This window comes from Chroicocephalus ridibundus, chromosome 6 (assembly GCF_963924245.1).
Source record: "Chroicocephalus ridibundus chromosome 6, bChrRid1.1, whole genome shotgun sequence".
NCBI lineage: Eukaryota > Metazoa > Chordata > Aves > Charadriiformes > Laridae > Chroicocephalus > Chroicocephalus ridibundus.
In genome coordinates this window covers 25,905,804-25,929,895 of record NC_086289.1, presented here as the reverse complement: position 1 = coordinate 25,929,895, position 24,092 = coordinate 25,905,804, and the positions used below count along the sequence as shown (strand labels likewise).

The 24,092-nt window shown below is 37.7% G+C and overlaps 1 long non-coding RNA gene across 1 annotated transcript in view; it reads right to left on the bottom strand.

The window, feature by feature from the left end:
- The window catches only part of LOC134517625 (uncharacterized), a 38,423-nt gene extending 14,589 nt beyond the window's left edge, over window positions 1–23,834 (bottom strand). The window contains exons 1-2 of the long non-coding RNA XR_010071689.1: window positions 23,509–23,834; window positions 17,646–17,876 (exon numbers count right to left, since the gene is read on the bottom strand). This is a non-coding gene — a long non-coding RNA (uncharacterized LOC134517625). The remainder of the gene's footprint in view (window positions 1–17,645; window positions 17,877–23,508) is intronic.
- Between the last annotated feature and the right edge of the window lie 258 nt (window positions 23,835–24,092).

The following is a 24,092-nucleotide window of genomic DNA, read 5'->3' as shown; positions in this document are numbered from 1 at the left end:
CACATTTTTTTACCTGACATCTCATCTATTTATTCTAAGTGAAATGTACACAGGAGTTCAAAACGCCAATGAAGGACATTGAGGCAGTTGAATGAAGGGGTTGGTAGGACAGGATCAAAAAACACAGCAAGTCTCTTTCATTTGTACCTTAAAAAACTTTGTATATGAGTACCTGATTGCCTCAAATCTTATTTGTATCCTAGTTGTGGACCAAGATATATCAAGAAAGGACTGGCTGACTTCTTGACACTTCTGGTAAAGATTAGGAGCAAGTGTTTACATGAGGAGATTGAATCTGACTGTTATTTGAGCCAAAACCAAAGTAACTTGTACAGGAAATTTCAGTGCATTATAGCATTTCTCAGATGTGAAACTGTAAGTCTGAATCCTGTCCAGGTCATAATAAAACCCAGTGGTTGTCTGATGATGCCTGACAGACACACTAAGAAGTGTCAGGTCAATGCATAAGGTAGAAGACTCTTCATTAGAAAATGGCCACTGGAGTAAATACTACCTGTCGTACTTGTTACTACACAGCAAGATAAAGCCCCCAAAAACAGGTTTGGGAAGAAGCCAGAGTTCTCTTTTCACCCATTCTCAGCTGTCTACTTGACGAAGAAGACAAACTGATAGGGCATCTACAGAAAAAAAGACAACAAAAACCACCAAACAACGGCCTTGTTTCTCTTTGCATTATAGCTGTTCTACAGACCTAGAAAAATGCAGTCTCCAGCACTGGCGTTGTGATGTTCTTTGCAAAAGAAAAAGTAAATGTACTCATCCGTAAATTTCAGCAGTAGAAGAAGTTTAAGAGTGCTGACACCTTCTTCATTGTATATATAGCTTGGTAAATAAGGAAGAGAAAGTGTGCTCTTGGCAAAACCATTGGGCATTCTGTGCTCAGCCTTCCCTCCTGAAATAAAATACAACACTAAGTTTTTCACATTGGTTGTTTGATGTATGGCTCTGTTCTACCTCATCATTCTAGTATGATTCAACAAACATTAGAGAGAAATTCTTCTGTTTAAAGCCTTTACTGCAACAGAAGTAAATATCTTACTTTTAGAAAACACATTTCTTAAAGATAAAATACAATTCTACAATACTCTTTCAGATAGATTTGCCATAAGTCAGATACCCTTGTTCAAATAATGGACTATGAACCTAATTTATCTTGTGCCTTCAAGAAGTACAGAACTTGCTCTTATTAAGGTACTCCATTATGAGAGTCTGTGACTGATACAATGAATTGTTTTTCAGCTGTGCTGTGGATGCCGTTATAAGTCTTCTGGTTGAATGAAAAGGCAATTAAAGAGGAAAGTATTTAACAAGAGACCAAAACAAAATGATACAGTTTTAAGGACAGATCATGATTACATTGACATTTAAACTGTCATTCAGCTAAAATAAAATAACAATATAGAGCTGCACGGGACTTTGGCAAGGGTGATGGAAACAAACCCATTAACTTAGGAGAAAAAAAATCCACTTCATGCTGTAACAATACCTTTGAATCAAGAACATTTGTTTTTCACTTCGCTTTCAGTCATCCATAAATTACAACTGCAAACAGGAGCAAATAAAAGTTCCTTATTCAGATGACCTGATCAAATTTATAGCTGGAGAACTCATATACCTAGATGCAACTTTTCTAATCTGTTTTTCAAAGACAAGCTTTCTTCTAAATTCCAGAGTTTTAAATGTTCATTCAAATTTGGGGGAAGCTACTTCAGTGCATAATAAATCCAGAAAAACTAGCTGAGTTCTTCTATTGCTTAGAGGATATAACTCAGTCATATGTCAGGAAACACTCCTTGTGCTATGCACAAATACAGTATATATATGAAAGTACCGGTCACCACACTACAGCGTAAAACAAGTAAATGGAAGGAAATAAAAGCAAAGCTGTGAAAGGCACTAATAATAGCTGTTCCTATTAGAGCGGGACTACACGTTAGAGAGTGTAAGTCTCCTGACGTGTAAATATCTGAGATTTTATTTAGTTTTTCTTCACAGCATCGTGAAATTATGCCTAATTTTTGCTTTTCACCACATTGTTCCAGCAAGGTACTTACTTGTAAGAATTGATGTATCTGATACTACCTGTAGTAGTAAGACGCCAGTTCTGCGTCTTACTCTGTTTGCTTGTTGCCCCTTATTTGACACTTAAACATTGTTTGCTCATTTAAGTTTATGGTAGTGCCACAAATGGGACTAAACCAGGTCTGAGCAGGTTGAAAATTTTGATTATTCAAAAGTTATGTCCAGGTGCAACTTGCATTCATTTCTGGATTAGTTTGTGCTGCCTTTAACGACAATCCTTAATATCTTTCCCAGAGCCTTACAGGAGGGCTTTTTGGAAGAGACAGCAAAATGGGAGCTTCTGATTTTTCTTCTAATTCTGTTGAAGGTGACAAATACCAATTCAACAGAGTTGTGTTTGAAACTTTCCTTCCTTCCTTTAGCACCAGTTATGAAAGCCAGTTACAGTGCATTTATTAAATGAAATTTTTCCTCCAAAACAATAACAGTGATGGTAATTAATGAATTAATCTCACCAGCTGTCCTTACAGGGCATATCTTTCCTGAACAACTTTTCTAGACTTTAGTGTAAAGTCTAGAAAAGTCTCTTCTTGCCCTTTCCATCCTCTCCCACCCCAAAATTCCACTCAAGTGGTGAAGTTTGTCTGCCGTTCACACTGAGTAGGGGTCACGTAGCACTGTTCTTAATGACTAACAGGCTTTCAGGTTTATCAAAACGTGTACATTCATTTTAAAAAGCAGCTTGCAAAAAGTTTAACTCATAACACCATTGACAAGAGCTTCACTCCATAGATCCTCAACCTGAATTGCTACAGAGCAAGCAAAGGGGAAATTAATTGTGATTGCAAAAGCGCCATGGGACCAATTCACATCTGACATGAATCAACTTCCACTGCAAGCATGAGAGTATCTCTATGAACACTGGGTATGGTATTTCATAGGGAGTAGAAAGACTTTTAAAAATTATTTTGCTACATGAGATAAATCATTTAAAAGTTGGGGGATTAGTATAAAGAGGAACCACATAGCTTTAGTTGGAAAAAATGTGCTGCTTTCTTTTTTTCGTTAAAGAAACTACAGATCAAAGAGGTGAGGGACAAGCTGAAATTTTATTTACCCTTATTAACAAAAGCATACATTTAAAATGAGTTTTATAATTATGTAGGGATATAACACACTGATGTAGTGGTTGTTAAATCTCACAAATTAAAAGGCAAAAACTGAACTGCAACCCAGAGTTTTTAGAGCAGTCTCAGAGCTTGGAGAATTCATAAACCAAGTAAACCTTCTGACATAACTATAAAATGTGGTATAAACCCTAGGAAAAAATAGCCATCTTGAAAGGGTAACAGCACTTTTATGAGAATTTCAACTGCACCATGGCAACATCAACCCGTCAAAGCAAATGAAGGGCAGTAAAAGTAAAATTAAAAATGATGAAGGGGACACCAGCTTGCTAACAGCTTTCCAAGCTGTAAAGCTTTCAAATGTTATCTCTTCATTGGTTTGTTCAATCACACATGTTGGTTACAAAGCTTTATCATATTATGTATCTTTCCCATCACTGCAGGCTGCCAGGTTTTGATGGACCTATACATAAACAAACAAAAAAAACCCAACCAACAACAAACCCACAACCATTTCCTTCTTTCCCTCTTGTTACACACCCTTCCTTCTTTCCCCTTATTAGTTTTTCTGTACTGGTGCCAATGCTGACACCTCCTGATATCAACTAAAGCTACAAAAATGATGAGAGTTAGTTCAAAGGATTCTTAGCTACTTCAGCTTCCCATATTTCTCTCCTCCTTGCTCCACCCACATGCCCCAGAGTCTCTCCCCATGGCTTTCAAACCTCAGACTAGGGGTGGCTACTCTCACAGGTGTGCTGTGTATCACTGCACCTACTGCTTAGATATCACCTCATTAAATGTTCTATCAACTGTATGCACAAATGGCAATTTATTAATTGGCAACTCATTGCATTGCAGTCAATTAGTTGAATTGTATTCAGTTCCTTGAAACATTTTGAGATACAGTTTTTATGTAAGACTCAAATGCAGAGTCCAATGTACTGTATGCATCTAGTCTGAATTTCTTTCCTTGCATATAGGCCATGGTAAAGAACTAAAAGATTAGTTCCTATGGTTCCTTTAATAGCATCACACAATAAATATTTCTTCATTAGAAAGTAATAATTCATTAAAAATCCACAACTTTCTGACTGGGCCTTTACTCCTGTGATTCCTCTCTTTTTTTATTAGCTGCAACATGATTCATGTTTTAATAACTTTCTCATTTTAAAATGGCATTAAATCAGATCATAAACATTGCATATGTTTTATTGTCATTAAAAAGATCTTATACTGCAAAAGGAGGTGTGTTAAAAGGGAAAATTAATAAAGTTATAAGTAGAAGTCTTTTTTTAATTAAAATCAGCCATTAAAGGACCTCTGCCTTTCAAAGTAGAGGATTATTAAAATGTAGATTTCTCAAACTGTAAAATTTCTGCCCTCTTTTGGGTCAGAAAGTCATAGAACCACAGAACGGTTAGAGTTCAAAGTGACCTTAAAGATGATGTAGTTCCAACCCCCCTGCCATGGGCAGGGACACCTCCCTCTAGACCAGGTTGCTCAAAGCCCCACCCAGCCTGGCCTTGAACACTTCCAGGGATGGGGCATCCACAGCTTCTCTGGGCAGCCTGTTCCAATGCCTCACCACTGTCACAGTAAAGAATTTCTTCCCAATATCTAATCTGAATTTACCTCCTTTCAGTTTAAAACTGTTACCCCTTATCCTATCACTACATGCCCTGATAAAGAGTGCCTCCCCATCTTTCCTGTAAGCCCCTCTTTAAGAACTGGAAGGCTGCTACAAGGTCTCCCTGGAGCCTCTCTTCTCCAGGCTGAAAAACCCCAACTCTCTCAGCCTATCTTCACAGGAGAGATACTCCAGCCCTCCAGAGTCCTTCAACTCTTTCATATTTAAGCTGTCATTAATAGAAAAGACTCGTCATTAGGCCATTGTATGTACTGTGTAGCATATGCTCTGTTTCAAGTCCAAAACAAAAAGGTCTCTGACAATGTCATCACTAAATAGGAACAATGTTAGATCTGTTAAATTTTTTGTTTCCTGGAGGGAGAGAAAATTTTTGATGATTTCTCCAACCGATCAGATCAATATGACTGCTATGGCAGGAGATGAATGACTGCAAAAAGAAACACTGTACATTTGCACAGTTACATCAAACCCAATGGGGCAAAAATAGTCTTTTTTCTTGATAGTCCTACAAGGTGGTAACCTGGGAGCCACAAGAAGGTGTATTAATTGTAGATATATAAGAAATGAATGTAAAGTAGGACTGAAAGTTTAGAGTAGGGGTTCTGCCCCAGGATGACCCTTGTCAAACTGAATTTTATTATATATTTTCCCTCAGTGAAGCATTGCTTTTTTTCCAGTGCAAATTAGAAAAAGCGAATTATCATCTAAAACAGCTGACATTTTATGCCTATGCAGGCTGGCTGTTGCTTGTCAGTATTTTGGCTCCACCATTGCTAAGCCAAAGAAGACATCCAGGTGGACCAAGATCTGTTCCTTCATGATCATTCTGCCTCAGCAAGAACCTGAGAGCACCCCTTCTTATTACACTTGCTACTGTTCTTATGTATGCCCTGTCAATCAGCCTAAAAAATCCTCCATGAAACTTTCGCAGTGATGCAGAACTAGAGAATGGTCCCAGAGATCTGAAATGCAGTTTCCTTTCACAGGTTACCAGAGTTATAAAAATTTATTCATATCAGTGTATTTTGATGAGAAAAATAAGGCAAACCTACTGTAATCTCTATAATCTATCTAGAGGTAAAATTTCCAACTATCAGTACACACAGTCAGCATAGTACTTCTTGATGGTGACTAATATTCCAGCAAGGGTATTTAATGAATGTTAATAAATGTTTAATGAATACAATAAATGTTTGCAATTGCTGCAAAATACATTCAGGAATCTGTTTCTTTCTTGTTCTTTTTTACAGAAGTTTATAATAAACTTGTCCAAAGCCACAAGCATTGGTATTCTACAATACGATTTGAGTAAAAAAAAAAGAATTGTTTTCAAAAATTAATATCTTAGAGATTAAATACTCTTGATGATGAAAAAAAGCATGTTTATTCATTACCTTTAGTAAAACAGATTTGCTCCTATGCAAATGCCTCTATTTAATGTCTACAGAATTGAAATTTATTTTCAAATTTGGAAAGGTCAAACCTATTTATAGGCTTTTCTGTATGAATGTTTGTTGTTGAACAAAAGAATGCACTCCTTGCACAGATCACCAGCTTCTTCTTCTAGTTTGCCACCTGGCATAAGCACTGTTTGCCTGGATAGTCATCTGTCTTCTGTTTCTAGTGAACGGTTTCTAGGATTGAACTGTGCTGCTCAGTCAGAATTCACACAACAGAGTTAATGCAGTTTGGACTGATCAGTTTGATGAAACTTGTCAATGGTGTTGTCTTTACAGATGTCTTTTTTCACCTGGCATCTTCTCTGCACGGTGTCTGGGTTCATACCAATAAAGATGACCAAAGGTAACAGATTATTCAAGTAAACATGGGAGAAATGTCAATGAGTGCTGAACCAAGGAAAAGGATATTGATGGAAAGCTCTATTGGGCTTATTGCTTATTCATTGCACGTGATATTTGACATAGACATCCCACTGAGCATGGAAGTGAGGATTGCCTTTGTTACTTTGTTAGGGAACTGGCAGACTCCACAACTTCTTCATCAATTCAGGGCTGAGACAGCCACCTGAACCATTTGAAAGGTTGGTGGTCTTAGGTTGCCAATTCATGCTACATGTGAGGGAATGTCACAGCGGAAGCACATAGCAGTTGATTAGCATACAGGCTTCTACATCCAGCTACACTGGTATAACAGATGACATGTAAAGCCACATCTTCTGACCTTCAACTTCAGGAAGCACTTAATTCGGTTCTGGTTTGTTTGATTTTGTGTGACCAGGACCCATAAAATCTAGCACAAAGTCTGTAGTGGTCTCTGGACTCAGTGTCCTGCCAATTTTGTCTGGCCTATTCTTTGTGTTTCATGGTACTGAAGTTCATGAAGCAGAGGCTTTGAGCCAAGAAAGCTTTGATTGCTATTTCAGCAGTTGCTACCTGTCAAGGAAACTTGCTTTGAGTTGCTTGAAGGGAAGATGGAAGTTCTTCAGGGTCATTGCCAAGGGACTCCATATACTTTTCTTGTAAAGTTTAAAAACTTGACTGAATTCGTCTGCCTACAGTGTCTAGTACAGAGACCAGTATTCTCACTAGTCTCAATTTGCTATCACAGGAAGTCCTATAACTGTTCCTTCTGCCATTCTGGAGATACTACTTATCAGAACTTCATTCTAGCTCTTTTCCTTACAGCATCTCTATTTCAGAGTTCTGAGCCGTGGATAGAGAATATGGTTGGAGTTCCCACTGCATCAGCTCCAGGTGAGACTGTGTCCATGCTGTCAAAACGCATGAGTGGGATAGATTTAGATGTCCAGAAATTGTATTAGTTTCTGTCTAAATACAGAACCGCTCATTCTAGACATCAGAGGCAATAAAATAAATATTAACTTACACTCAGAAGAGGTATCTGACACAGTTTTCAGGACCTTATGGTTCAAGTATTTCCTTATCAATGGAACAAGTAAAACCAGTGCAAAGTATTACACGTTTAGAAATGTGGAAAAAAAAACAAACCACAAACACATTCTGTTTTCAGTGAAGACTTATTAATCATGACTTCACATTCCAAATAATAAAATAATTAAAATGAACTCCATGGAGGGTTCTTTCTCACAACAGACATTGGCGTATACTTTCTAGCAGTTACAGCAGGGAACCCATAGGATTCCTCCAATAGCAATAATATCTTGTAGCACTACTGGTGGTAGGTTGCTATCTGTTAGCTTACTTGCATAAGCTTTCAACTTTAAAATCACAACTAACCAAAAATTAAAAATAAAAAATGCAGTCATCCTTATTATGTCACAATATGACCCTTATTATTTCATTATCCTTATTATTGTTATCCCATTGGGTTTATGAGGGGTATCCATAAACAGCTAGCATACGTGAGTAGCTGTGGCTTCAAAATTCGACATTTTGTCAGGCAAAACCCCCTTGATTAAGAGAGTCCTTAAAGGCTTTTAAGGAAGAACAACAAAGCCCGAAAACCGAAACATCCCCCTCTCCCCCAAAAAGCTCCCAAATCCCCCCAAAACTCCGAACACCCAACCAAAGATACCCAAGCAAAAAAGCCCGCTGATAACACCTTTTCCTTTCCAAAATGCATCTTTAAGTGTTCTGTAAAGAATCTTTCAACTCTTCTGGGCAGGAAGAACTATTCAAATTAGAATCATCACTGGTAGACTTTTATTCCACAGCTTGGCCCACAATATTATAGTAATTAATTTTTGAAGATATGTCTCTATCAAATTATAGGAATTTATATCTGAAGGGGAAAACTACATTTTTTTGTACTTGGGTTTACAGACATAACTGCATCATGCAGCTGGATGCAGGTCAGCAATCCCAGTATCAACAGAAAGGAACTTGGGACCGTGAAAGCACAAAAAGGACAGAACTGTTTTGTGACTTGGTGCAGTCATACAGTAGAGCTACCTGCCTGAATCTGAAGCAAAGACAGAAGGTGGCACATCATAAAAAGGAGAGAAAATGGATAAAGTATCAGAAATTATCTGAGCCAAACTCTTGCACTATTCCTCAAATTTACAGCATTATTTCTATGATCATGATTAACCTTTTGGACTAGAAGGTGGTAACCATACTCTCTAAATCAGTTTCAATCTACTGTTTCAGAAACCCTATTCTGTGCCATGCCAGAACAAATCTAGAATCAGTAAGAAAAGAAATTGTCTCCAGGATACTAGTACTAGGCCTCCAAAGAATATTTCTAATTTTTATGCTAGACCTTAAGAGATGAAGGGTTTTTTTCATTATGCTTTTAGGAATAAGGATCAATGATTTCCCCTCAATCAAGCCCACAGCTCTGTTTGATTTCATTTTCTTATGTTTTTATTGTGTGGTGCCTTGAGATGTTTGTTTGATAAAGTGCCCCATAAATGGGGATTTTTATTGTTATTGTCATTGCACTTCTTAGGTCCCAAACTATACATTGTTGTCATACTAGCGTTTTAGACTGTCTGATTTTTCATTGCTGAGGAGGATTGATCAGTCTTGTTACTCTTGCTAGTGAGACCAATATATTTTGTAATTAATAGAGTAGTCTTTTGTGGAGTGCTATGTTGGATGCCTAAGCAGAGAGCTATTCCTCTTTACACACAGCTCTGCATTTAATCCAATAATAATATCACATCAGTAAATAACAGAAATACAAAGCTTCCCAAGAGCAGTCCTGTTTCTTTGCTTTTTAATTCAGAGACCAGTCAATCTCATCCAAAAAAATACTGGCTGAGACCTGAGAAAAAATCAAACTCTTTTCAAATAAGCAAATCAATGTGCTTCAATGAGAGTCTCCACCAGAGATAAATATTACATTCAGATTTCTAATATAAACAAAGGATTTGACCGAAGAGCTTCTAAAGACACCATTAGGTGTCTTTTTAAAATTAAACAGATTTCAGAGTCTTTTTATCTTATGCCCTATCCTATCATCTTTATCCTATGTTTTTTAATTCTCGCTGCCCTTCAGCCTTCAGTCCAAATTCTGTTAAACCACACAACACTGTTAGAGTGCAGTGCAAAAAGGAGGTTGAAGTGGCCCACTTGAAGTCAAATTTGTTAAAATACAGCCTAGAATAAATTGCTACATATGCTAAACAGTAGTCTGGGTCAAAAATGTGTCAGGATGTGAATGGCATTGATAAGAAGTTCATCAAGTGTTGGTTGATCAGAAAGACATTATAAATGATCAAGTAGTGTAATCTAAATCATAATTCATGTTGACGCTGAGTTTTACTTCACAGACTTGAATGTGATCACAGTTACACTGGCTAAATCCACAGAAATTCGGTTTAAATCAATGGAATAATGAAAGACAAACCAAATTAACAGAACAGAATTTGCTTATCTCTTCTTGTACACATATACTAAATTAGATCTGCTCGCTTGAGTGATACAAATACATTTTAGCACTTTTTATTATTGTTGCTCAACTGGCTCTGAAATACCATAGTGACTGGAGCACAATCCTTTTTAGTTCACACATAATCCATACTATTTTGAAATATGTTCTCTATTTAGACTTTGGACCAGAAAATTGCTTCAACTGAGCTATGGAAATTTCTGTCAGTTCTCAACTTTTATTGCCAGGGTCAAAATGCAGTTCCAAAAAGAAACTGTTATTCCCAGTTCCCAAGTTGAATTTGCAGAACTGGCATTTAAAGTAAATATAGTTTATTTCACTAGCAAACTGAGCACAATTGATGCTGCAAAATAATAAATATGAAGCCCCAAATGGCATATAATGGAGCCACTTTCAATGCTATACTACATATGCAGTTAGAGTGTGGGTGAGCCACAACAGAAAGCGCTCTAACCACTGATGGAGTGGGAAAAAATATGGATAGATTAAAATTATGGCAGTTTTGCATTGTTTTACTAACGTGTCTTTTTTTATATTGGAAATCTAAGCAAGCCAACCAAGGGAATATACACTTTGCGTACTAAATACAGTAAGAATTTTTTAATTTTCTACTTTGGTTCCTTTTGGCAAGAACAGATGGAGCTGTTTTCATTTTTCAGCCTTTTGATCCTCTGTGCACAAGCTATCATCATGCTAATAACTTTCACTGTACCTGCAATGCAACTCCTTGCACTTCTGAGCTTTTTACTTTGGTTAATGCAGCTCTTCCAGATTCTGGCAGCTGTTGGAATGGCAGATGTGCCCAGGGCTTTGCTTTATATTAGAGAAGTCAACGTCTCATGCCAGGGAACTCTGACATCTCAGGAGAGATCCACAGTCTTGCAGACTGCCAACACACACATCCCGTGGTGGGGTCTTGCATACCAGGGTCCCAAAGAAAATGCAACTTATTATGCTCAATAAAACCACACTGCCCCATCACACACATTATTCTGTCTTTGCTAGTCACCTCTTTACTTTTTTCCTGATCAAAAGCATGAAAAAAAAATCCATAATGCATCAACTATTTGATGGTGAAGGGAAGATAGATGGCTCTGCATATTACACTCTGTTCATTTTTCCCATTCCATCCTGAAATACACTGAAAAACAGGCAGTAAGACATCCACTAGGGTCAGGCTAGAGTCTCCAGAGATTTTGCAAATCAGATTTTCAGAAATAGCTACGATGAGCTAGATGCCTACAGAGATCAACAATCTCCCTCAATAACCTAATGACATCTATTTCTATTAAAATATTTTTTCACCTCATCATAGTTGTAATTTTCATTGTATTTTTTACTGTTACATTTACAATTCAGTATCAGTCTAATGCAGGCATTACAACTGTAGTTTATAACTCACTGTCCTGTGATAAAGAAATGAAATAATCTGAAAGTAACCATGTTTGCACTTTTCCTCATCTTCATTTTCCAGTTTAAACATTCCAGAAATTGCTCTCATTAAAAAAATAAAATATTTGTACCCTCTTGTTGTACCCCCTGAGCATTCAGTCCAATAATATCAATGCATAATATTCTTGCTTACTAGCAGCAAGACAGTAGTAAAAAATACACTAACAGTTACGAAGTAGTACAAAGCACTCAACACCAACAAATAAAGGACACAGAGGAAAAAAGTCTTAATTAGCCAAAAATAACTCAGGAAAGAGATACTGAAATGCATTGTTTATTTAAGCATTTGCCTTATTGTAAAGGGCACAAAGAGAAACAAGATCCTTGTAAGCACACAGCACTCACTATATAACTCATGCAACATGCCAAAGATAATTTGCAGAACTACCAATAACAGCCCATTAATACATTGTCATCTCATAAGACGACCAGTAAAATACCAGAGCTGGACCGACTAGTCTGTGTCAGGGTTTCATTAATACATCACTGTTTCCACTAGCTTATGCCATTCCCTTATTAAGCCTGTGCTTGTGTACATAGCTTAGCCTTCTTTAACCTGTACTGCACTTTCAGAATCAGAATTACACTGCTTAAAATTGCTTTGCATGTGTTTCTGCTGTACTGAATTTGAGCTGCATAACTGTCCCAGACTACACTTTTCCTATTTCCTTTACCCTGGGATTACTACAAGCAGACAAGTCCTTGCTTTGTAACATTCCCTTCTTCTCTATGTCTCCAAGATACAGCTTTCATGATTATTATTGTCTATGGTGAGGCATTCCACATGCAGGATCAAGTGACTACACACTTGTAATATCATCAGTATTGTCATATTAAAATAACAGCAATAAACCAAATTGGTAATTAAAGACATATCGTCCTGCCCAGACAGGACACAGAACTCAGTGCCAGGCAGTAGGCAATTATCATAGAGAGATAACACAGAATTTGGGAAGATTATTGGCAGCATTACTTTTGTGAGGTAAAAAAAACCCCACACTTAGTCACAGGTAATAGCATGTTATTATTTCTGTTGTCGTAGATCCTAGGAGCCCTAGTCACAGACCAGGTGTCTGTAGCATGATATCATCTCAGGAGCCAGGGGTGAGGATATATAGCATAATTCTGTGAAGGGACTGGGCAGACAATAAATAATACACATAGAGAAATAATTTTTCCTAACTAAGTATAAGAGAATTATTTTTTTCCATGTCTGGATTGAAATTGCTCCCCTTCCAGGAAACCATAACCATTCTTGCACAGCTTATATCTGGTACTTGTGCTCAGCTCAAAACCTGTCATTATAAATACCATGATGACAAATGAGCTCAGGGATTTTGTTGATGTTCAGATAGTACAAAATGAATTAAATCAAAACCATGGACAACAGGGAAAAAAATATTACTTGTGTGAAAATTTGAGTTGACTGATAAGACCAAACAGTGGTCATCTTGCTTGTGTAGCAGAAGCCTTTCATACTAGAGGAAGTCATTTAAACAGACCACCTTTACAGACTCAGCAAACAACCGGACCAGCTCTACCTGAAAATAGCATTGGAAGTCAGCTGAGGAGCATAAGTCTCATTTAAAAGAAGCCAGCCCAGAAAGAGAGATTAAATTCCTTTGAAGAAAGGTGAGAAAGCCTTAACAACACAAAAGTCATGTGGAAACTTTCTATACAAGAAAGAGAATCCCCCCTGCACCTTGTCCTCCATCAGCCCAGAAACAGCTCGCTTACCTGCCAAAGTAGTTTCTCTTGTTTGATACCTTAGATTAGAAACCAATGAGCTCTGGCATAGCTTCCAAATTTAAGGAATACCAATCCTGCTGCATCTTAAGAGCATCTTGAGTGCAACACCTAAAGACTTGATTACTGCATTTTCTTATGCTTTACCCTTTGTGGCCGAAAAACCAGAGGGATACAAGGCTCTGGGAAGGCAGATGCATAGCTTTTCACTCTTCTCCCTTCTAACAGATTGCTGAAGGGAATTTCTGCAACAGAAAAGGAAGATGCTTCCCCAGCTCCATGAGACCAGTGGGCAAGGAAAGGCAGGATTTGCGCTCAGGAAGGGGAAGGCAGAATTGCCATGTTCTGCAGCTTTAATCTAGAGGCACAGCCTGTCCCCTCAGTGACATCTGATTGACACAGAAATGGGTATTAGCAAAGAACATGTAAGAGAGACATCACCCAAATTCCTGACACCCCACTTTTTAATAGTAATGAGGTACATTTTGGGGGGAAATAGTCAAAGAGCCAAAAGACATTATGGATTACCAGCTTATTTTAAAAAATAAGTAAAGCTGGTTAAAGAGACTAATTCCAGAAGTCACACCTGTGGGCTGGAAGATAAGGAGACAGGCAACCACCATACTAAATGCACAAAACCCTCTCACATTCAAACCCTGCAAGAGGGAGAAGCTAAAGCTCCAAACTTGCTGTGAATACTCTATGCTATTTGATAAGAGGTATCTCACCAAAGTATCCTACAATAAATGAAAGGATTTCAGCTAAGGTCGTTCAGAGATAGATCCAACCTAGCATAATCTAAGCATAAAAATAGTTTCCATAAAATCACATGAGGTCTCACTGAACTTTTGTTTTGACTGTATTTCCAATAGTGGGACACTTGTTTAATATGCAAGTCTCTAAGAGGCTTTGCATCAAAACTAGTAACTAAGCAATTACCTTGTAATCAGACACAGTGTTGACAATGCAATCATGTGGCAACGTGTAATTACACAGCATAACATCATACGCAGTATTTTGCACTACATGTTGCAAATCTAAGTGCTGCCATATTTTTTTCTCAAGCTGAATAAGACTCCAGAGATTCTAAACAATGCACTCAACCTGAAAACATGATTCTCACAGCTTTTTTGTTGACATAAGTGAAATGCCCAGACAGGCCAATAAAAAAAAAAAAAAAAAAAAGGAGGTAGAATATACCTTCTCTGCTCTCTTTTATTTAGGGTAGTATGAAGCGTCTTAAAGGAAGAGTTTGGAGACCAAGCTGTATATCTGTATCTCCCCCCTGGGGCAGCTTCTCCAACCACTGCCAACTGGAAGACCCACTCTCTGCACAGGCAAAATTTAGCAATTCATCATGTCAGAGAATAAGGAGAACTTCTCTGACTCTGGGGATCGATCTTAACACCCAAGGGGCACAAGGGCAGGATATAAAGTCTCTGAGTTACTGTTAATGTTGCCTTCTAGTAATAAAGGCCATCCATTCCATCCATTGTTGTTAAAATTCCCAACCTATTGTTTTTTTCCTATGAGGAAGCACCCACACTTTTGGGATGTCTGAAAAGTGACCTGATGCATATGAATAAAATAAAAAAAAAGTAAGACAATCACCATCAGCACCAAATACTTACAGGCTGTGATTTTTAAAAAATAACAACTTCTCCATAATTTTAGAATAAATGTTTGTTGCACTTCTAATTTCTAGAGTGCTCCAGACAGTCAGTTTAAATTGATGGCTTGTTAGTGAGGACTGGCCCCTTTGTGAGATGTTTTCAGAATGATTGATTTACAATAAAGTGGCTCCTGGTGGGTGCACGCAGGTGGAACTGATTCAGATCGATTCCACAGAAGCTGACTAATCAGCTGTTTAAACTGGCAGAGTGCTCAATGACAGAAACAGTGCAGCTATCATTTTCTATCTAAGATTACAAATTAACTTGTTCTGTTTATCCTGTATGCCATCAATATGGAGAGAAGCAGCTGAGAGGGAAGTGGGATTCCAGACTGATGGTATAAAGCCTTCCCTTTCAAACATTGACAATAAAGGCACAAGGGGAAATTTCACTACATATTAATGAAACCAGTGGAGAGCACCACCAAATGAGGAGGACTCCTTTAATTAATTAACAGTAGTGGGAAGTCAACAATATTTTTTCAAATGTGACCAAAAAAGGATAAATCAATGCCAAAATTGCCAAGAGTAAATCTGTACTGTTTTTTCTCTGCTGTCCCACACACCCTATCAGTCTGTCCTTCTCATGCATATTGTATGCACACCGGAGGACTAGCATCTTTAGAGAATGGTATTTCCAGAAATGATTAATGATAGGTAATCAACATTTCAGCCTCTACAGTCATATCCCTGAAAGTGTCATTTTTACAACAAGATGAAAAACTCCATGGGGAACACAATGTATGTGGGTAAGTGAAAGGTGTCAGAGAGAATGTGGGTAAGTGAAAGGAGAATAGATATTACCTGCCTTAGAGCTGATAACAAGAGCAGGGGCACGAGGAGGGTGGGGGCTTAGCAAAATAATTCTTACCATCTCTAATCCATAATGTTTTCTTCATACAACATCTCTGGCATTGAAAAAACTGTGATTTCTTTTTCATCCTTCCTCCTCCATCCCACATAGACATACCCCATATTTTAATTACATTTAAAGCACCAGAAAAATACCAGATATACTCCAGTGCAAAAGGACAGTTCTCTTCTTGTTCACGGTAGGGGGCAGAGACGATGATGCTAACAAATTAATTTACAAACCTATAAAACAAATTCCCCTTCACCAGCTTTTCAGGCTTACCTTAAAAAAAAGGAGGGATACAGAAAAAAGTTTAACTTCTCTGGACTTTTTCAGTCCTTAGTCTCTCTGTAGAGCTTGAATAACAGAGTGATAATCGCTAGCAATTTTGAGGGCTATTTTATGTGCCTATTTATGGTCTGAGAGCAACTCATGGTACCTGGAGTTAAAAACCAAACAAAATTAATCCACCTGACAACTGTCAATACCTACCAAACTGATTAAAATTAAAAGCAGTCATTGAAAATTGCTGCACTAACACCAATGTTTACCTTAAAGAAACATAGCACTCAGATACATTAGTCCTGTAAGCATTAAGATCACTGTCACTATGACTTATTACTTATGCACATTAATGAGAGACCCCAAGATGTGCCCCAAATCAAAACTGTTATTTTATTGTAACTTTTGAGATGCCTAATATACTGTCTTACTGTCATCTGCTTTCCTCTGGTATTGATAACATGGAAATTAAAATACTAAGAAGATACTGACACTAAATTTGGTGGCATAGGAGGTAAATATTTTGACAGATGTACTGCTAAAGCTACTTTTTATTGCTACAGAAAGGAAAGTAAAACTTGATTGTCAGTAATAAAGGAAAACAACATACTACCTGTATTGCTATATGCATGCTAAATGTCAAAAATAGTCAAGCATGTCTCTATCATTAAATAAGTTTGTGAAGGGCAATACATTTGTGTCTAAAAAGGAAAAACAAAACAAAACTTGTGAGTTGATCAACAACATGTCTGGATAATCACAGAATAAATGTTAGTATTTGCTAAGAAACAAAAGGACTCTAATTTAAGAGAAAACAATTATTAAGTAGTATAATCAGGAAGCCACTTGCAACCTTTGGATGTGTCACATTAATTTCTATGATCACCTGTTTTTGAGAAGATTAGCCCCTTGACCTTCACTGTTTTAGCTCTGAAAAGTGTTGAATGCCCAGCATACTGAAGTAAAATTTAGCTGCCTCATTGCTGGCTTCCTTTTGAGTCCTCAACCCTGACCTGAAGGGATCTTTTCTGACTCTCCATCTCCAGAGAAAAGAAATAATTCAGTGCTCCTGCAAATGTAGGCCTAGCTCTCTCCTGAGCAAACTGCCAAAGCCAGCTGAATTATGTGTGCTGGTATTGTGATGTGGGCTGCTCACAGCAAATTGATCTGATAGCACTGAAGCCATTTCACTTCAGACCTCAGGTTGATGTGCAGTCTCAGAGGTGAGATAAGCTACCTGGTTCTGAACTGAACAAGACATGTTTCTTCAAGATAAGATTGGCAATTCAAAAACAGCTGCTGCTTGGACAGCCAAGCACAGGCATTGATCATGATCTATATCACACAGAATTTGGTTCACATGTATGTAGTACAGAAACAGACACACACTTCAAACTTTTGCTGCCTGAGTATCTGAGACAATTAATACATGGATGCATTGTACATAACAAAATCTAGTGGAAAACTCAAGAAACAACTTACCAACCATCCAGGTAACGTGGGATGATGAGGTCATGAGAACGGAAGAATAATCCCAAAACACAAACAGTTTCATTTTGGGTTTAGATGAGAGCAAAAGCAATTCTAAAGTGAGCCAGTGCATACTGCCAGTTTCAGTTTCCTTACACTTTTACACTTCTGGATACTGGTGATCTCACGCGTTCTTCTGACGAGCATTCTTCTACCTCTCTGGAACTTCCGCAGTTTCAAAACCTATTGAAAATCAACCTTTATTGTGCAGAGGTCTTAGCTAGCTCTTTTTAAAAAACTGGGCAGCAGACAGAAATTTTCCACATCTTTTGTGATACATACATTATGCACATATAGAAACCGATTGTAAATCAACTTACTGCCATGAAAAAGGGACCATTAACACTGACTTTAGACCAGAATAAGGTGTGTTCCTCATCATCTTGGTGATTAATATTTGCGTTCCACCTGCTTAAGAATATACTAACAGCAAAGCAGCAATGCAATTTCATTGCCCTTTGCCACGTGTGCTAGGTACCAACAGAAGAAACAGGGACAGAGTGTGATATCTCCAGAGGTACTTTTCCAACACAAATGAAATCTTTCCAGATTCATGCTCCTATTTCTGGATTAAAATATTTCTTCGGTCACCTCCCCCAGTGTTACCACATCTTCTCACAACCACTCTGATGCCCCCGGGAATAAAGAAATCACAGGTATCTTTCATTTCCACCCAAAAGTAAAAAGATGATTGAAAGCATGAATATGTAAAAATAAGCCACATCTCATTTGTTAGCAGCAGTTGTATGCTTTAAAACATGAATTGCAAATATAGTTGAAGTCTCAAATTCTTTAATGCAAAAGCTTCAACTGCTGCAATTTTCCAGTCATGCATCTAGTGAATATCTTTCAAAGCAAAGTAGTCAACTGAAATCCAACTCTAATGAACATGTTACTCACCAGATATGCTACCATGATTGTGAAGACTGTTCTGATCTACCACAACCATATGACTAAACACAACAAATCTAGCTCTATACTACTAAACCTCACTATCAAACCAGTTTCATGTCTATGAAAACTCTGTTTCAGCCAGTAAGATCTTTTTAAAAATAGTTCAGAATTGCACAAGAACAAGGCAGTCCTAGTGCTGATAGTGTGCTGTGGCTTGGAGTTCGTTTTCCCTTGTTCACAGCCCTTTAATGTATTTTGTATTTTAATGTATTTAATGAAGTTGAATCTCATTATCAAAACGGTTGAAAACACACCATCACTTTCATATTTCACAGCTTACCTTACACATTTCTCATGCTCTTTCCTGAGTACTGTTTGAATAGAGTCTATTGCCATTTGAACACCCAAAGGATAACCCAAAGGATGACTCTGAGCATGCTAAGCATGCTGCAAACACAAGCACGTGGAGCTCTGGGCAAACACCAGTGCGCTGCGTGTAATTGTGGCTGCGGCTGTTTTGCTCAAGAAAGAGCAGAGTCCCAAAACCTCTTTTCATTCTATGCAAACTTACTCAAACAAGGATGAAATCTCCAGTCCTTATATCATTTACCCAACCCAGCAGTGTTTGTTTGAACTGTATCAAGCTGCCACCAGAATAATCTTTTATTTTAATGAACTTCAGATACCTGCAAGGATACTCATGGAAAACCACTCACGGAAAGCCATGTATTTTTGTTATTTGTCTAATAGATTGCCTTTTAAGTACATAAGTATAGGTTAAGTACACAGGATTTTCTAACTATTCCCTGTAGGTTACTAGCCATCATTTCCCTTGTTCAAAAATGCAATTGCTAGGAATTCCAGAGGAATATTAATTATTCTGTAGTTATCTGCTATTTGCTAAGGAAAAAAAATACTAAATGAGGTCAGAGGAGTGAACAAAACTACATAATCACTGTAATCAATGACCTAACTATTTATATACTATATCACTGGGCCACTTTGAACCTAGCAGAATCTTCATTGCCAAAAGAGTTCCTGTGTTAACTAGCCTCTGAACCGGTGACTCTGTGCAAATGATAGTTTTACAAAGCAAAAATATCAAGATAACACATTCCAGTAAAACTATATGTTTAAAGAACTAGATTTTCTTCATATGGCTGCAATTAAAAGAGCCACTTTGTCCTGCATTTTGTCTTCATAACCTCAGTCAAACTGCAAATCAAATTCTAAAGTGAGAGATGTGGTGACATTTCACCAGTCTTTTATAAAATTTCCCCAGATCCAGTGTACAAAGGAGAACTAACAAATTACACCAGAAAGTTTTCATATACTAACTGCAAGTCAGTGGGAAAAAATATTAAATAATGTAAATTTCCTAGCTGTCAATTCAGGAGAAACTTAGCATTTGAGAAGATGTTGGTATTAATAATTCTTTTCTGTTGTTGGGAGTAACATTATAGTCAAGTCAATAAGCTGTTAAAAACGGGCAAAGAGGCAGAAGGCCAAAAGCCCCATTCTTACAGATCTGGCACTGAACTGTTGTTTTCGGTGGATCACTTTGCTTTGGTACATACACCTCTTTCAAGGTCTCAGACTGGCTAGGGTTCATGACCAGGCACTATGAGATTCATCTGTGCAAGCAAAACTGGACAAGAGAAAAAGTGTTGGCCATAAAGATTTCAGTGAATTTGGAAGTGTGTTTTAAACCGAAATGACCATGGCATCAGTCAGATGTGAGGAACAGCATGGAAAGAGGGATTCCTAAAGCAAAATTCACAGGGGAAAGTAAAAAACAGAGATAACTAAAACAGCGTGACTGGTGGTGACTGATGTAAACTCTGTTACTTTTGGGCGAAAGGCCTGGAAAAGTCAGCAATGATTAGCATGATGTTGATTGTGAAAAGATTAAAGGAATTGTCCTTATGATAAACCAAACATCCAATTTTTCACTGAAAGGAGTGTAGGTCCTCAAGCAAAAACTGATCATTTATCTAAAATAATTTCTCAATAAAGAATAGTTTCTAGGACTTTCGGGGAGAGTTCTCCTCAAGCTAGGAAGGAAGGAGGTAAGTTAATTTTTGAAATAACTGAAAGAAAACTGCATGTCAAAGGTATTTTTTAGATGTGTATAAACTGTTCTAGCAGTCAATCATGAGTAGGTTTTCAATGCTGCTTTTAATCTTGAAATTGCATATGTACAGCTTAATTGCCCATGGGCAAGAACTGAGGGAGGGTGAGGGGGGTTTTTTTGGTTATTTAAAGGAAGACCAGATGTCCTCTGTGTTCAAAAACTGTTGGTCAGACCAAACCTTTCATTTAGTATTTCTCACAGTGCTGTGTGTACAAAAGACAGAAGAAAAGAGAGAGTAAGTACAGAATTTTTATCAAAGATTTACACTCCAGGGAACCAGCTTTAGATCTAAATCTAGTCAAGAATGCAACAGGGGTTTCTTCCCAGGTGGGGAAGAGGATAATTAACATAATTCAGGGAAGGAAATTAATTGTGATAGATTAGAATATTTTATATCAAATGCAAATCTCCCATTGATTTTTGTACTTGAATTCTAACAGCTATAACGTATTGAAGATAGGGAAGTATAATAATAATGATGACATTAATAGCACTCTAGTGTAAAGAATTATTAAGACTTAAATGTGATACTTTTCAATAATGGTAGATGAACTGAATTTGAGGCATGTTCAAGGAAAGCTTCAAGCATTGATTTAATTTAGTTTTACACCCAGTAAATTGGACCAATATTATGCCACCATCCTTAGGCTTGAAAAATAAAAAAAATTCTTTTTTTTTTTTCTTGTTTTCCCTATAGCCCTTATAATTAAATTGTTTCTGGGTAGTAATTTATGTTTCATACTACCTTTACTATAAACAGCATCACAACAGAGCAGTTAAGATATATTGCTTTGTCACCTGGAAGGGAAATATGCCTGTCTCCTCAGAACTGCCTAGGATGTAGTATGAACTAGGACTTTAAATGGGGAGCCTGGACAGAGCAAGCCACATCATGCTCTCATGTGCTAGAGCTACAAAAAGGCATTTATTTATTTGTATTATCCAAATGGGCTGGCCTGATTGAGAAGGCCCTTTTGTGTTTTGTCAATGAACATTAAAAAAGTTATCCTTACCAGGGTCTAATGAGGCTCTATGTATGACAAAGTATGTTACAGTTCTCTACCCGAAAATATTTATCATATAAAGAGATAAATATAAAAGAATCTGTGACATTATGAGAACCATTTGCAATGTTTTTATCCCCTTTAAACATTTTTTTTCATATTTATGCATGATACTTTAAAGAGGAGGAGTCTCTTCCTGGGATGGAAGAGGACAGGTTTAAAAACAGAGCCTAAGTAAGTGGACCATCAAGCCCTGAAAAAGGAAAATGAACAGGGATGCTGTTTTGGCAGCAAGAACAAGAAACACGATCTACCAGTCACTATTTTTATAGCATTTGAGTTATACAATATGAGCTTCATGGGAAACAAGTAAACACAGAGCTTAAGAATGGGCAAAAGCCCATCTTTTCTGACATGGGTCAACAAAAGCAGTATGTCACTCCAGTTGCTACAAGGCACGAGAATAAGCTGCCCTAGATTTGCCGCCTTGTTTCTTCTCAGAGAATAAATTTAGTTTACTTTGGTATGGAAGAAAAATTATGCTAGCGTTAGGTTTTCATCAGCAATGAAAGAATGGAAAAAAGTTTGCGTCTCCACAGATATTATCCCAATACTAGATCCCAAGTTAAAGAATCTGCATAAACCCCTGAGATTTACAGCAAAACACATAGGGAAAAAAATGCATGATATATTACATATTTTACATACTGGGAGAGCAGGCGGAGAGGAGTTGTCCTTGGTTTTATTACTACAATTATAAAATAAGTTGTTCTGTGTGGCAGGTACTGTATTATTATTTCACATTCAACTGAGGCCAACACAATTCCCTCATATCTACTTCAAGCACTTTACTATCACAACTTATAAAGGTAATTTCCCTAGCAAAAGAATAAGAATTATTTTCTTTAATGTGGTTCTTGAGATACTGCTATTAGTGAGGTTTCAACTATGGATAAACTTGGGTTTTGCACAAAATAATGGGTTTTGGGGTTCTGTTAAGCTTCTGACAGAGGAAATGAAACCTCTGCAGTTTTTTTATAACTGACAGGCCGTAACAGCTAAGGGCTCCAGAAAAGGGAGTCTGAACTGTGCTGGTGGAAGAAGTCACAAGAACAGAATGGAGGAAGCCTCTATGCTCAGTGGTTAAAGAATGCTAACTCATGGGCACTGAAATGGACTGAACCATACCATGCATTTAGGGATTCTGCGAGGACGTAGCTTGCCTCTGTCTGCCACATTCCTGCTTCCGAAAGGAACTGCCCAGTTCTCTCTGGATGTGTTAGTCTTCCTGGAGTAATGAAGTCACATGTATACATCCCTTTTCCCTGTGCTAAATGTGATTTTGAGAAAGTGACAGGCACGTTAAGTATTCATCTCAGGTAGAGCCCTGAAATCCCTATTAGATGAATTTCAGGTGACATCTGAGTTCCCCCTCTCACTGAGGGACATTGTAGAGCCATGAGTGCTCAAAGCTTGCTGTCTCTGTAGTGATAGGAAGACCTTTTTTTTTGTACCAAGGCAGTATTTGTAGCATGTTGAGACACATTGCAGGGGAAACTCTCTGTATTTCAGGTGGAAAATCAACCTATATGTAAAGCAGATGCAATTATAACTGAATGCAGACCTGAAAATAGCCAAGTTGGAGTTTAACAGAGCTGCACTACATTCTTAAAATGCATCAAGTATTTGATATCAAGGACAACCCTGGATCTAGGCTATTGGGATTCTTTAAGTTTGGAGTGCAACTCCCTGGGAAGAGTTCCCCCCCGAGGTGGGAGCTTACCAGAGTCTCTGCATATGCCAGGAGATGGCTGTGGCTGGGGGCTCAGTCGCTCAGCAGACCTGTCGGCAGGAGAAAGCTTTCAGTTTTGGATGGAGTCTTCATGGTCCCATGCTGTGAGATCCCACTCTGGCTTTACAGGAGATGACGTGAACTCTAACAGAGGTCAGAAAACTAGCCAGGCACAGCTCTCTGGGTCAGTTCTTCAATTTCAGCTGTGAAGTTAAAATCTTGCAATGCTGCGGTTTCCAGTATTACTTCCCACTTTAAATAACAGGTTCAGATGCCAAGGGAGGACTAGTATGTTCTAACTTAAAAGCTGAACAGGAATCTGACATTCTGAAAATGAATTTAGAAATCAGTCTTATGTACTACCGTGACTAACAGCTTCATGGAAACTTACTGATCAGTGTTTGAAAACTGTGATTTACCAAAGTGGAGAGAAGTTGAGGGAGAAATTGCACAACTATTTTTTAAAATAAGCTATACTGTATAAATAATGTATCATTAATATACACCATTTTGAAATAGAAAGCTTGCAATCTTTCCTCTTTCTAAGTGTAAAAAAGAGGGCCTGTACATTTTTT